The sequence below is a fragment of the Nycticebus coucang genome, chromosome 24 (assembly GCF_027406575.1).
Source record: "Nycticebus coucang isolate mNycCou1 chromosome 24, mNycCou1.pri, whole genome shotgun sequence".
Lineage (NCBI taxonomy): Eukaryota > Metazoa > Chordata > Mammalia > Primates > Lorisidae > Nycticebus > Nycticebus coucang.
In genome coordinates, this window is record NC_069803.1 from 6,338,441 (window position 1) to 6,351,847 (window position 13,407).

At 41.2% G+C, this 13,407-nt stretch overlaps 1 protein-coding gene across 6 annotated transcripts in view; it reads right to left on the reverse strand.

Moving 5' to 3' along the window:
- Positions 1–13,407, reverse strand: part of UNC5D (unc-5 netrin receptor D) — a 647,952-nt gene that overhangs the window by 393,322 nt on the left and 241,223 nt on the right. Inside the window, exon 1 of one of the 6 annotated variants that reach the window (XM_053578675.1) lies at positions 7,680–7,803. The exons of the other annotated variants lie outside the window; for them this stretch is intronic. The gene's annotated coding sequence lies outside the window, so the exon portion shown is untranslated. Of the gene's footprint in view, positions 1–7,679; positions 7,804–13,407 lie in introns of those variants that run through there. 6 annotated transcript variants of the gene reach the window in all.

The following is a 13,407-nucleotide window of genomic DNA, read 5'->3' on the forward strand; positions in this document are numbered from 1 at the left end:
CTTGGATTTTCAGCCTCAGCATCTATCTCAACCAGGCCAGGGGTCCTTTTATCCCTACTTACAGGCTTAAAACTTTCTGTCTCTAAAGCCAGACTTGATCTCAGCAGTATCCGACATTACACTGTAACCTCATGCCCTAATTCTTCAGTGCTCCCTGCACTTGGAGAAGCTGACATCCCTCATTCTCTACCTCTGGGTTCACCACCATTAAATCAAGTTTTAACCTGAACTCTAGCCCTGAATATGGAGCCTGGCTTTCTGCTGCAGACTCTGTAAAGGCAAATTTATGCAACAGCAATCTCAACATAAAGACAGTTTCTCCCGTATCTCTCTCTGTGAAACCTATACATACACACACATATAAACAGGAAGATTCTTGAAAGCATTATTTGAATGAAAATGACTTTCTTTACTTAGGAAAAACCTTATTTTAAGCTTATTTAAGCTTAAAAAACCTTATTTTAAGCTTATTTAAGCCAATTGTCCTGCATACTTATGAACAGTGCCCCATTCCAGTATCAAAATCATGAGTTCAAAGGATAAACATTAAGGTTATCTCAAGGTGTGTACTCCTGAAGTACTTAAGCTTTTTAAAATGTTCACGATAGCTTGAAATGTACTTCTTTATTCTCATTATACAAGAAAGTTAAATGAAACTCAGAGAAGTCAAAATATTTGAAAAAAATCCCAGCTCGCTTAGTGTAAATACAATTCAAAGCCAGAGCAGCCCCGGCAGCTTTCGTATCAATGTCAGCCAGGCTTTCTCAGGCTCCTGTAGAACTGTGGTCCCCACTCCACCCCCACTAGCCTGTGCAGGTCTGGGCCTGTTGGGAAAGGGGTGCAGAGCAGGCCAGTGGCGTCTCATCTGTATGCACAGCTGCTGCGCCTCCTGCCAGACCAGGGCCAGCACTTAGACTGTCACAAGAGCACCAGCCCTCCCGTGAACATGTGTGGCGGGGATCTAGCTAGTGCGCTCCTATCAGAATCTAATGCCTGATGCCAGCTACAATGCAGTGGAATCATCACCAAATCATCCCTTCCCCACTTCAGCATCCATGGAAAAACTATCTTCAATGAAACTGGCCCCTGGTACCAAAAAGGTTGGGGCTGCTGCTCCAGAACATCTGTCTGCCCCACAATCAATGCCCTTTTATTTTCCTTCTCAGAATGGATGGAAGGTGGCTTCCAATTAGATTTAAAATATACCAAGATAACGTATTCCAAAGAAAGGGGAATAAAGATATAGAAAAATAAAACAGAGAATTAAAACTGAGCTGATGTATGAGTATTATCACAATATTTGCCATAAGAGTCAATATTCTGACTTCCCATGAGGGGAAGCAAATTTGGTTTACAAACCAAATATCAATGAGGAAAAAAAAAAAATCACCTGCTCAAAAGAAACCTACTTACACCAGATACTAAATTCAGAAAACAGCAAAGCATTTCTTCCTAAAGGTACTCGCAAAAGGGACACTGCAATCTGATGAGTAAAGATCGTAACAGCATGTTAACAGGAGACTCAAAAATTGTGTAGGGTTTCTTTCCTGTGGCTTCCTCAGACATTGGCTAATGGCACCGCTCCAAACTGCAACTCAGAACATGGAGTGGGGAGGGGAGGGAACGCCACGGATTTCACAGGATGCCCATAAAATGCCACTGGGGTATATGAATGTTGTTAGGGCTTAATCCTGGGACAGATTTTAGCATATTTAATAGTTTAGAGTCTTTAATGGGTATTCATTAAGCAATCATCCACAGATAATGTTTGATTCAGCTAAACATGGACAGGTACAGGGAACAACTAGCTACTGCCAGAAAAAAACTTTGCTGTCTATTCGATACAAATGAAAAAGAGAACTTGGGTTCCCCTCACTGTGGCTTCATGTTACAGATGTACCACCCGTGCCTTCTGTGCTGGAGAGGGCATGTGATACACCGATAAATTGATAAACCAGAAGTCAGTAACATGGGCAAAGTATAATAGGAATATGATGGTTTTCAGGAAAACACCTATAGTCCTGGCTTATGTTTAGATTTTTTTTTTTTTTTTTGAGACAGTCTAACTTTGTTGCACTCAGTAGAGTGCCGTGGCGTTACAGCTTACATCAACCTCAAACACAGGCTCAAGCGATTCTCTTGCCTCAGCCTCCCAAGTAGCTGGGACTACAGGCGCCCGTCACAATGCCCTAACTGTTGTTGTTGATTGAGACAGTCTCACTTTGTCACCCTTAGTAGAGTGCTATGGTGTCATAGCTCACAGCAACCTCAAACTCTTGGGCTCAAGCGAGTCTCTTATCTCAGCCTCCTGCGTCGCTGGGACTATAGCTGCCCACTACAACACCTGGCTATATTTAGCCTGCTCTGGCATGGGCTGGTCTCAAACCTGTGAGCTCAGGCAATCCACCCACCACATCATCTCAGAGTGCTGGGATTACCTGGCCTATAATAAGAAGGATATATGCAATTATCCATCCTAAGGACACAGGAGTATACTTTGTCCAAAGCATAAAAGTCAAATTTTTAAAGTGATATTGTCATAGTAAATGACAGTAATAAATAAAACATTCGATTTTTCCTTTACATATATATTTAAAATATTTGTCAATAGTTCCGTTTTTTCCCTCAAATGAAGAATCATCTATCAATGGGCACTACGCATTTTATGGAGAAAAAGCTCTAGGCTTTGTGCTGCTGTAGTACGTGTCTTGTGCTTTGTGTTTTATCTCTAAACTGAAACACATCTGGAGTTCTAAATCTCAGTAGTCATTACCTGCTATAGACCCTTAGGGATTGGAAGTTTTGCCTTCCAATCCATATATTCTGATTCTCTCCTACTATAACTGAATACAGTCTTTGATTAGTATTTATATGGGGATATACAACCTTAATACTAACAGCTTCTGGCTAACACTGCAGTCAACCCAACTGAAATGCCAATTGTTAAAAAAAGTCAGGAAACTTCTCAGCTAATTATGTGGTTTTTGGTGCCCTCAAGAGTAATTTTTGAATGCAGAAAAGATTATTCAAAAGCTTTCATTTAGTTTCTATAATAATAAATTTTAGAATAGCATTAAAAATACATGCCTCCTAATGAATGTTGTATGAGCCACATCTAAATTAAATCGTGGCACTGTATTAGTGTCTCAGCGTATAATAAGAGAATAGTATACAAGGAGGAAGAGGAGAGAAAGTTGAGGTAGAAGAGAAATGGTACCTTGCTCTGGGACACAGTTCCTAACTAAGAGCTAACACTGTGTAAAGAACCTGAAAGCAAGTGTCTTACTCCTCCAGGTAAGATTACTTCTGCTGTTACATACGTATTACTTAGCATCAAAATAATTTTAAAATCATTTTCTCCTAGCACCTTGGGAGGCTGAGGCAGAAGGATTGCTTGAGGTCAGGAGTTTAACATCAGCCTGAGCATGAATGAGATTCCATCTCTACAAAAAATGGAAAAATTAGACAAGCATGGTGGTGGGCACCTGTAGCCCCAGCTAGCTTGAGGTCAGGAGTTTAACATCAGCCTGAGCATGAATGAGATTCCATCTCTACAAAAAATGGAAAAATTAGACAAGCATGGTGGTGGGCACCTGTAGCCCCAGCTACTTGGGAGGCCAAGGCAGAAGGATCACTTAAGCCTGGGAGTTGGAGGCTGCTGTGAGATATGATAATATCACTGCACTCTACCCCAGGCAAGAGTGAGACCCTGTCTGAGAGGGGAAAGACGTGCTTCCTTTAGTTGTTTGTTTGTTTGTTTTTTATTGTTGGGGATTCAATGATCCTTTAGTTTTTTATATATACCCCCTAAATAAAAATATTTTCATTTGGAAGCAATTATAAAGCACAAATTCCTGCTTCTTAAAATCTAAAATTGTAGCCCTGATTCTCATTAGTGGAAGTTAATATATTTAATTTTCACTAAAATGTTACCAAATTCATTTTCATATTTCAGTCTTATGGATGAGCTAATATGTAAAAGTCATGTGAAATTGATTACATTTAATTTGCTGTCAATTCTGTACTGAGATTTCACAAATCTTATCAGTTTTTTTCAATAAAGCTCAAAAGTCTTATTTTCCTAAAACAAGTAATATATATCAGAGTTATATTCCAAAATTCATTATGTTACATATTTTAATTCTGTAAGTTTTTTTTAAAATGCTAGTTTTAAAAGTAAATTACATTATAAATGAGAATAATACATCACAAAATGGACAAGTCAGAAGAAGATAACTGATAAAGATCATCCTTTAAATGATAACATTTCACTGGCATAGATTAGAACATAAGGTGACTATCAATGAAAATATTCCACTACATTAACATAAAGGCAAGAATTATTTTACATCACAGTATTTTACAAGTGTTATTCCTATGCCCTGTGAGTCCTGACAGCTTATAAACCAATTAAAAAGATACAAGAATTAAATATAAATTTAGTGTTCATGAATATTCTATTCATTTATGTTCATATTCTGACCTAATTAAGTACGTAACTATCTTTAATAGTCCTTTCACACGGAATTGAGTAAACGTTTATGGTTATGTTTTTGTTGGGGTGGGTTGATAGAGATTAGTTCACTTAAATGTGCATAAATTACCATTTCTTTCTCTAGGAATTCATTACTGAGTTCTTCTCATATATGACCCCATCATACAAGAGCAAGAAAGAATCTTAGAAAATCAGAAAGGGAACACTGTCCATGGTTTGGGACTCAATATTACAACCTTAACAAACAGACCAAGAACATAAATACTTTGAGATGGAGAAATTTCAAGGTACTGGTAAGTACTACTGACCAGGTAGACTGATTTCATCTCAGGCCCTGACCGTTGCACTGGAGTATCCAAACTATGATTTGAATCTTGCTCCTCTTAGAGCAGTGGTTCTCAACCTTCCTGATGCCACAGCCCTTTAATACAGTGAGAACCAACCGCTGACTTAGAGAAATGTGGCATACCAACAGAAATTCATCACCCATGTCTTCATACAAAGAACAAAGTAATCGAAGACAAAAATGTCAGTTTTCACAATGAGCTCAACCATCAGGCTAAGCAATGTAATTACGCAACAATACATGTACCTAATATATGTCAATACTTTCTTAGCTATTGAGGACATAGTGTTGTTTCAGACACGGTCCTTGACCTCCAGAAATCTCACAAATAATATAGGAATATCCTTTGTGTGTATTTGTTTATTGACAAACTCACTATTTACCTGTGTAACAAAATGAAACATTCTTTATTAGAGTCTCAGGAAGCTTAATTGTTCCTGGCACTAAACAAAGCTTCCTTGGCCTTGAAAGTGACTGCAGATCAAAGTACTCAGGCAGGACAGCCAACTATTTGTTGAGCTGAATTGAGAAATTGGAAACTTTTATTCTTATGCAAACATGAAAAATACACAAAATGTGATTTCCGGGCAAGTGAGATAAGATATGGCTTGTGATTTAACCGATGAGTGACCTACTTCGTCAGGTCTTTCCACCAATTTCCTCCTCCTGCCTTTCTACCACTAAGTGACAACACTGATTTCATAGAATTATGAAGTAACCCCAAGACTCTCAAGCCCACGTGATTCTAGTTAAAACATAAAGGGTAAGAACCTCAGTCAAGTAAATCCAGGGCTTCTCAGCACATTGGACAGAGCCACAAGTCAGCCTGGGGAGAAGCATTGTGACAAAACCCGATGGTGAAAACTAGAGATTTTCCCTCGCAGCACTTCCTTAAACTTTCTGATTTACAAAATTCTGTCATAATAATATATTATCTCATCGCAATTGAGAAAATTAAAGAAGTATTTTGCATGTGATGATAACAGTAGCGCTCTTCCCATGTGTACATGCTATTGTAAGTATTTCCCAGGGTTAGAAAACAGTAACGCTACCACGCAGGTGACATTCCTTTACTGCATGTGTAGAGGTGAGCACACTGAGACTACATAATCTGACTAAGGTTACACAACTACTGTATTAAAGACCCAGAATTCCAAGCCACCCTCTGTGGCTTAACAAAAAAGAAATTTTTAATTAAAATAAATACACTTTCAAGGATTATGTCACAGAATTCATTTTAATATTCTATTTAAATTTAACTGTAACGCACAAAGAAAACTGTTTACTTTCTTCCACTTGAAAAATGGTCCATGTTACCTAATTTAAGAATATTACTATTGAGATAAAGCACAATTTATAAATTATTTTTAAACTAAATATTATATTGTATTAGGCTTGGAAACCAATCAAAATATAAAGTAAAACATAAAAATGTACCCCAAAGGATACAGAACTATTTTCATTATCTGATGCTTAAAATTATATTCTTTCACTAAAAAAAAATCTTTTGGTATATATTTGTAAGATTTGCACTTCATTTCCAGATGACATAAGAGATGGGTCAGGATGTTATTTTCAATCTCTGCCCCATCAATAATCCACTGTATTTACAGAGTCTTTATACCTCCCCCACTGAAAACCCAAATGGAATGTAATTTTCACAGTATTTTTTCTAGCATTATTTTCTTGAAGTCCTGGAAACTTTCACTTTTGTTTACTTAGTGGGCTTTAAAAACATAGTAAAGATCACCTTGAGATAAATTTTTAGAATTATGATATCTGTTAGGTTCCTAATTTCTTATTCCAGGAAAAAAATTAAATAATCAATGACTAAGCATAACATTCAATATATAATTATGCATTTTCAAAACCACCAAGGCAGGTAGTAATTTTCAGATGAGTAATAAATTGACTAAGTCAGAGCATCCTTAAATCAACTTTACTAACCACCATGGATAACTACTCTTTTTACACATACGGCTTTTCTTTTATAAGGAAATATTTAAATAACTATTTTACTTATGGAATTTTTTTTTACGGATTGATTTTGAAAACAGAAACTGCAGCAGATGCCAATAATTGTTTATCAAATAATTTTTTTTCTAGTCAGAGTCTCACTCTGTCCCCCTGCATAGAATGCCATGGTGTCATCATAGCTCACAGCAACCTCAAACTCTTGGGCTCAAACGATTCTCTTGCCTCAGCCTCCCGAGTAGGTGGGACTACAGGCGCCTACCACAAAGCCCAGCTCTGTGCCTTGGTTGTGAGAATATATAAATTACACTGTGCTAAAATTGATAAAATGGAGGGGGAAAGCCATTATTTTAGACCTTCCAGAAAAAAACTTATTAAACTCATATGCCCAAGAAATATTTTCAACATTAAAGATGAAAAAATAAAACTAAGGATAATATAATAAACTCAGGATGAGTTTGGATTTAAGACATTAGAAATGCTCTGATACAAATACCGAAAATTCTGAGATTGACCCTGTAAGTAGAAACTGGGGTTGAACAAACCCACACTAGTCCCCACTGTGGAGATAAAACACTAAGCGAGTTGTGCTCTGACTATTCACTGAAATGCACATATGTGAAAAAACGTTTCATGGAGAAAAAATTAATTGGTTAATTTATTATCTCACTTCATTGTTATCTTTATGAAAAGATATCAATGTTATTTTTTTATTTTTTTATTTTTTTTTTTAGTCTGTATCACTATTATTGGTGGGTTTTTTATTATTATTATTTTTTATGAAAAGCCTACACCTCACAATCGCAGACACAACACTTCCTGGCCTCTTAGAGACACCAATCCCACCGCCCCACAAGTCCTTACCAAAGAAGAAAGAGATGAACAGGAGATTAATGGAGCTTCTGAAGTACAGTCATTTTCATGCTGACAATCAGCTATGATGTGTGTTTTACACAATGTAAATGAAGCAGAAAATAGCCACCAGATCTCACTTTCACTGCTACCATATTTCCCATTTAACCAGCCGACTGGGGCGAAGGCTTTTAAGAGATGGATTTACTCCAGCCTAGCAACATCTCCTCATTCACTCAATGATTAATCAGTTAACATATTCAATTTCTTTGTAAACTGCCTGCTTCTTTTCCAGTGATCATTTACTGTTTATCTGAAGGCAGGAAAACCTTTCCCAGAATGTGAAAATGGTCAGGAGAGGAGCCACCATGTCCCCAGTGAGGCTGTTACTGTTGTCTTTCATTTCTGAAGACCCTGATAGATAAAAGTCCCTGACGGTCAAGGGTTCAACATTAACTTGTTAATGACTCACAGGTACTAAGACACATGGAGAGCCAACAAAAGCTGAAGGTGGTGTGCACATGGGTCATAGTCTGCAAACACCAGCATAGTGTCCTTACGCTGCATGAGAGAAAATGTGTCCTCAGAGAGGCAGGAGACAGCCAGGAAGGAGCACAATCCATTTACTCAGCAAGAAAATGAGTTTAAAAATAAGACCTGAGGCCAGGCGCGGCGGCTAGCAATTGTAATCCTAGCACTCTGGAGACCAAGGCGGGTGGATCGCTTGAGAGCGGAAGCTCCGAGACCAGCCTGAGCAAGAGTGAGACCCCCACTTCTATTAAAAATAGAAAACCTTAGGCAAGAGAATCACTTGAGCCTAAGAACTTCAGGTTGCTGTGAGCTATTAAGCCACAGAACTCTAGTCAGGGTGCCAGAGTGAGATTCTTTAAAAAAATAAATAAAAAGATCTGACATAACTGTTAAGTCCCTCAGACGTGTGCCAGTGAGTAGGGGAGAAGCCATTTCAGCAAGGTTCTCAGCCTAGCGACGCCTTAGGATACGAAGACTGCCCATCCGCAGGTCCACCTGAGAGGCACTCCCTTTATGTATGTCTAATATTTCACTTCCACAAAAACATTTTATTGGAAAAAACATTGGTTCTTGATAAACCACCATCCAATGACACTGCCTGCAGGAACTTTAGATGCACAATCCAGAATAAGCTTCAGTGAGTATTCCAGGCCGCTCTGATGCAGAGCGTCTCGCAGCTTCACCCGCAGGAAAGGACAAATACAAACAGAGGCTTGAAACTGACAAGGAGCATTGCAGAGCCGGGCTTAGCTTGACCACGCTGACTTCACCCTGCAGGCGCTCAGTGAGGACAAAATGGTTAAAGGGAGCTAAGGATGCATGACTCCGACCTGGTCAGGGCACACACACAACAAGCAGCAATTATGGAAGACCCTCATCGGGATCAGGCAGGAAAGACCCAGAATAGTTCATCTTCCCACTCTGCCCACACCCCATCCTCACTGTCCCCACTGCCCGCACTTTCTTGGAGGTCAGCATCGATCCCTTTGCATCTCAGGGCTGATGGTGGACAAGGAGACCCAACTAGGCCAGGAATCCATCCTGCTAAAACTCATGGGGAAATTTTGGTAATAAAAGCAGTTCACTGAGTAGAATTGCTGGGCTCCTCCTTGTTCTCCCAACACAGGCACCAGAAGAGAAAGAAGCGAATTAAGTGAGCGGAGGAGAAAATGGGCCTCAATCCCAAGCACGCTAGCATCTCTTTCTAAAATGACTTCCCGTGTGAGGTGTGACAGAATAATTTAAAAGGGGAGCGGAAAATGCTGAATTCTGCGCAGTGAATCCACTTCCACCAGAAGCCTGTTTTGCCACTGCGGAGGAATACAACAGAGAAGGTGCATTTCACCATGGCTGGGGCCGAGGGACTGCAAGAATCAACTCGTTCATCATCTTCCATCACCGAGAAATTTAGTAAATAGCAGCAGGAGTCAATAAATGTGCTTAAATAATATGTTGGCTTTTACCTGCTGTGCTTTTAATTTTGTAAATAAATGCCTTCCACTGGGCGCCCACCCCAGAGTCCAGGCAATGACGTGGATTAAATCCCCTGTTAGTGCCGCAGAGTTGAATGCATCTCCGAGGTCTAGCTGATTGTAATGGCCCTGGAACATTCAGCCTCAATCTCCCTGCTGTTTAATTTCAAACAGTAAAAAGGGACATGTGGGACCAACAATACTATGTAGTTAAAAATATCACCTTTTTAATAGTTTTAAGTCTGCCAGCTGTATAAATAAGAGATATGTGCCTTCACATTAAGAAATACAAGTATATGGATGTCTGTACAAAACTGTATTTATCCATACATAAAACAGTAAGATATCGTCCTGATTATACTAAGTTAACCTCAAAGTAACTCTTCTAATATCAGAAAGGTATATTTAGCAAAGGAAAACTACTCAATTTCCCCTCACTTGGTTTCGCCTCTATAATGCAAAAGGTGCCACAGGGATTATTTTCTAAATCACGAATGTTATAATTATTCAGAGGACAAAAGAAAACCTTCATAGAAGTTTCTTTCACATCTGCATTTTCCCTACTTTTCCCTTTTTTATGAATCTGTGATAATGAGATATTTAAAGTACTACATGTAATAAATAGTCCATGAATTCAATTCAAAGGAGAATAAGAGAACTTAGACCATGTTTTATGAGGAACAGTTAAAAGAACTCAGAATAACTCAGCCTAAAGAAAAAAAGTCAGGCAGAATATATTAATGGAGGTGGGAGGGACTATAGCTGAGTTCCTATTTTCAAGTATTTGAAGGCTGTCATGCTTAGATGCCCTATATAGCATTAAAGGGTAGAAGCTACAGGAGGACATATTTTGGTTAAATTAAAAAGGAAACCAAGCTGTTTAAACATGAAATGGTGAAGTTAAAAGTTGGTGAAATTCACGTTGTTAGCGGCATTAAAAACTAAACTGGGCCAAGTGCAATAGCTCATACCTATAATCCTAGCACTTTGGGAGGCTGACGTGGGATGGCTGCTTGAGGTCAGGAGTTTGAGACCAGCCTGAGAGAGAGAGAGACCTCATTTCTACAAAAAGTAGAAAAATCAGCCAGGCGTGACAGCATGGTACTGCAGTCCCAGCTACTAAGAGGATGAGGCAGGAGCATTGCTTGAGCCCAGGAGGAGGTTTAGGCTGTAGTGAGCTACGATGACATGATGTCACGGCACTTTAGCCCAGGGGACAGAGAAAGACAGTTTCAAAACAAACAAAAATTTAAAAAAAAGAAGTAAATTCCAGAGGGCTGAGTATTAGGCTATTTAAGAGGATTTGCATATAAGGGTTTGACTTAGTCATTTTTTATGCTTCTTCTAACCCTGAGATGGCTGTAAAGAGAGGTCACTGTTACTTAAACAAAAGACAAACCTTCCCAAGTTCAAAGCCTGCTCACATGTTCCCTCCAAAGGGCGGAGAGCAGCAGGACAAGGTTGGAAAAGAAACCAAAGGACTGAAGAGTAGAATCGGGAGAAGTTACCTGGCTCTGAGGGGGAGTGGGCCCTGGAGAAGTGCAGCTCCGTGCAGATCCTGTAAACACCCCCTTCCCTTCCCACCTGCTCTGCAGCTCACCACGATCCTGCAGTGACATGGCTCACTGAGCACAGCAGAGCTGCAAACGGGCCTCCCTGAGAGTGCAGACATCAGCATTGACCACATTTCAGGGCTGGATAAACAGAAGCACTAGGAAGCTTAAAGGACAGTGAAGAGAATGATGCACTCAGAAAGGGCCCGAAACAGAACCTTCGCAGATTTCTGCCTGTTTTTTCTTTTTCTGACTCTACTTTGACACCTGGAGTTACCAAGTGATGGGCATTAGAGGGAGGCAAAAACCAGGAGTAAAGACAAGCTCCCTGGCACTCACCTTTGTGAGGAGAGGCACAATTTCAACTCTGTTCCAGATCACACACACTCTAACAGCCCGCCACAGTCCCACGATCACAGAGTGAACAAAGAACCACTCAGCAGTGCTGTGGAAGTCACTGTGGAAGCGTCGGTTCCTTGATGTGTGTGTCACATACTGAGTTACCTCCGGACAAGCAGAGCAGTTTCAGCTGGGGAAGGTTAGAATCACAGAAGGATTCCAGATGTCCTGGGGCTCTGTTCCACGTTCTAGGGACACAAGTAGTGCATGAAACTGAACCTCAGTGAAGTGTACAGGGTACGCACAGAGCCATACTGGAGAACTGAAGCCCACTGTAGTGCATGGAACTGAACCTCAGTGAAGTGTACAGGGTACGCACAGAGCCGCACTCGAGAACTGAAGCCCACCAGGTACATGGAACTGAACCTCAGTGAAGTGTACAGGGTACGCACAGAGCCGCACTCGAGAACTGAAGCCCACTGTAGTGCATGGAACTGAACCTCAGTGAAGTGTACAGGGTACGCACAGAGCCGCACTCGAAAACTGAAGCCCACTGTAGTGCATGAAACTGAACCTCAGTGAAGTGTACAGGGTACACACAGAGCCGCACTGGAGAACTGAAGCCCACCGTAGTACATGGAACTGAACCTCAGTGAAGTGTACAGGGTACGCACAGAGCCATACTGGAGAACTGAAGCCCACCGTAGTGCATGAAACTGAACCTCAGTGAAGTGTACAGGGTACGCACAGAGCCGCACTCGAGAACTGAAGCCCACCGTAGTGCATGAAACTGAACCTCAGTGAAGTGTACAGGGTACGCACAGAGCCGCACTCGAGAACTGAAGCCCACCAGGTACATGGAACTGAACCTCAGTGAAGTGTACAGGGTACGCACAGAGCCGCACTGGAGAACTGAAGCCCACCGTAGTGCATGGAACTGAACCTCAGTGAAGTGTACAGGGTACGCACAGAGCCGCACTGGAGAACTGAAGCCCACCGTAGTGCATGGAACTGAACCTCAGTGAAGTGTACAGGGTACGCACAGAGCCGCACTCGAGAACTGAAGCCCACCGTAGTGCATGGAACTGAACCTCAGTGAAGTGTACAGGGTACGCACAGAGCCGCACTCGAGAACTGAAGCCCACCGTAGTGCATGGAACTGAACCTCAGTGAAGTGTACAGGGTACACACAGAGCCGCACTCGAGAACTGAAGCCCACCGTAGTGCATGGAACTGAACCTCAGTGAAGTGTACAGGGTACGCACAGAGCCGCACTCGAGAACTGAAGCCCACCAGGTACATGGAACTGAACCTCAGTGAAGTGTACAGGGTACGCACAGAGCCGCACTCGAGAACTGAAGCCCACCGTAGTGCATGGAACTGAACCTCAGTGAAGTGTACAGGGTACACACAGAGCCGCACTAGAGAACTGAAGCCCACCAGGTACATGGAACTGAACCTCAGTGAAGTGTACAGGGTACGCACAGAGCCATACTGGAGAACTGAAGCCCACCGTAGTGCATGAAACTGAACCTCAGTGAAGTGTACAGGGTACGCACAGAGCCATACTGGAGAACTGAAGCCCACGGTAGTGCATGAAACTGAACTTCAGTGAAGTGTACAGGGTACACACAGAGCCGCACTGGAGAACTGAAGCCCACCGTAGTGCATGAAACTGAACCTCAGTGAAGTGTACAGGGTACGCACAGAGCCATACTGGAGAACTGAAGCCCACCGTAGTGCATGAAACTGAACCTCAGTGAAGTGTACAGGGTACGCACAGAGCCGCACTCGAGAACTGAAGCCCACCGTAGTGCATGAAACTGAACCTCAGTGAAGTGTACA